Raw genomic sequence first — 2,353 nt, 5'->3', positions numbered from 1 at the left:
GGGCTCACTTTTTTATAGAAACGAAATGTTACAATTTATTCCATCTTCATGATTACAGATATTATAGAGAAGGGTGGGTAAACAAGGCAAATAAAGCAAATTCCTTTCTCCCCTAACCAGATACAGTATTTTGGCATTTTCAGGATATACAGGTTGACTTAATTCATTGACTTATGTTGAAAGCTGGCCATAGCAGCAAACCTTTGCAATTTAGGATCTTCCTCCATAGCATACTCCAAGGATCTTAATGACTGAACTACACTATGAACTCTGAAATGGTATTCGCTCTAACATTCTTGAAGCTTTCACATCTTAATCTGGGATCTGACACCTTTTGTTAAGGCAGGGAATTGTTAAAACTTCCTCTTGGCTAACCCACTCCACCATTGAGCAATCTTAACAGTTAAGTTACTATATTAAAAAAAAAAAACTGCTCCTAAGCATTGATTGAAACAGTCATGCTGGGATCCCTTTTCAGAGGATTAGCTCCCTGAGAGAAAAGAGGTCTTCACCAATTGCTTCCATGAACAATGACCCCAGTACAGTATATCTAATGTCCTTTGAGGCATAACTCAATCAGTCAGGCAACCATGATTATCCTCACAAGTTTATCAGTCTTTAGATACAAGATATATTTAAAGCTGATCCTAGATGAAGTATTGCCACAATAATCCCAAGAAATCATTCAGTTTTAGCACAGCGAGTTCCTACAAGATGTCAGAGCAAGTGAGAAATCATCCCAAAGTAAAAAGTGATGGTTCATCATCTTTTACAAATGAGAGGAAAACATCTACAAGGAAAATACATCCTCATGAAATTAATGGCTATCTTCACAGCCTTGACAAACCAGAGGCCTCAATTTCCTGATTTGAGGAGTCTGTTTTCAAGGTGACTGTCAAGGTCAAGAAGAGCTTTCAGGATTTTCTCTGCCATGGCCCATGAACTCCAGTCCTTCCATGGGAATCTCCTTCTCCTTTTTTACTTTCTGGCCACACTAGGTCAGTGCACAGGACCCCAGAGCTGTCCCCCTTGAGGAACTTCTCGGAAAACCAGCAATTAAAACACTGATCGTACTCGAACTTCATGTTGGTGCCTCCCTCCCCTATGCTGTTCATCCCTTTGCCCACTTTTAAATTGGATTGTCTTCCTTTTGTTGAGTTCTATGAGTGCTTTACATATTTTAGATATTGACCTTTTATCAGATGTATCATTGCCAAATATGTTCTCCCATACAGTGGGCTCCCTTTTCATTTTTCTGATAATTGCTTTTGCTATGCAGAAGCTTTTTATTTTTATGTAGGTCCCATTTGTTTTCTCCTTAGTTTCCCTTGCCCTAAAAGATGTAGCCACAAAGAGATTGCTATGAGAGATGTCTGAGGTTATGCAACCTATGGTTTCTTCTAGGATTTTTATGGTTTTACAACATACATTTAAGGTTTTTATCCGTTTTGAGTTTATACTTGTGGATGGTGTAAGTTGGTGGTCTAGTTTCATTTTTTTGCATGTATCTGTCCAATTTTCCCAACACTATTTATTGAAAAGACAATCTTGGCTCCATTTTATGTTCTTGCCTCCATTGTCAAATATTAATTGAGCATAATGTCCTGGGCCAATTTCTGGGTTCTGTGTGCTGTTCCACTGGTCTACATGCCTGTTCGTGTGCCAGTACCAGGCTGTGTTGATTTACAATGGTTTTGTAGTATAACTTGTTATCTGGGATTGTGATCCCTCCAACTTTGTTCCTCTTTCTCAAGATTGTTGTGATTATTCTGGGTCTTTTTTGGTTCTATGAAAATTTTTGAAGTATTTGTTTCAGATCTGTGAAATATGCTGTTGGTGTTTTAATGGGGAGTGCATTGAATCTATAGATTGCTTTGGGTAGTATGGATATTTTAATGATGTTATTTCATCAATCTATGAACATGGTATATTTTTTCACTTGTTTATATCTTCCTCTATCTCTTTTATCATTGTCCTATAGTTTTCTGAGTACAAGTATTTTACCTCCTCAGTTAAGTTTATTCCAAAGTATCTTTATTTTTTTGTTACAATGGTAAATAGAATTGATTGTTTAGTTTCTCTTTCTGAGAGCTCATTATTTGTGTACAAAAATTCCATCGATTTCTGGGTGTTAATTTTATATCCTGCTACATTGCCAAATTCATTTATTAAATATAGTAGTGTTTTGGTGAAGTCTTTAGAATTTTCTATGTACAATATCATGTCATCTGCAAATAATGACAGTTTTACTTCCTCCTTTCCAATTTGGATGCCTTTATTTCTTCTTCTTGTCTGATCACTGTGGCTAGGACTTCCAGTACTATATTGAATAGGAGTGGTAAAAGTGGACATT

General features: G+C 36.6%; 1 pseudogene; it reads right to left on the bottom strand.

Annotated features, from left to right (window-relative positions):
- Nucleotides 1–875: 875 nt before the first annotated feature.
- LOC102249387 lies at nt 876–1,115 on the bottom strand (annotated as a pseudogene).
- Between the last annotated feature and the right edge of the window lie 1,238 nt (nt 1,116–2,353).

The sequence above is a fragment of the Myotis brandtii genome, unplaced genomic scaffold (assembly GCF_000412655.1).
Source record: "Myotis brandtii unplaced genomic scaffold, ASM41265v1 scaffold15, whole genome shotgun sequence".
NCBI lineage: Eukaryota > Metazoa > Chordata > Mammalia > Chiroptera > Vespertilionidae > Myotis > Myotis brandtii.
Note: the sequence above shows the minus strand (reverse complement) of the source record. Positions and strands in the feature narration are given on the sequence as shown.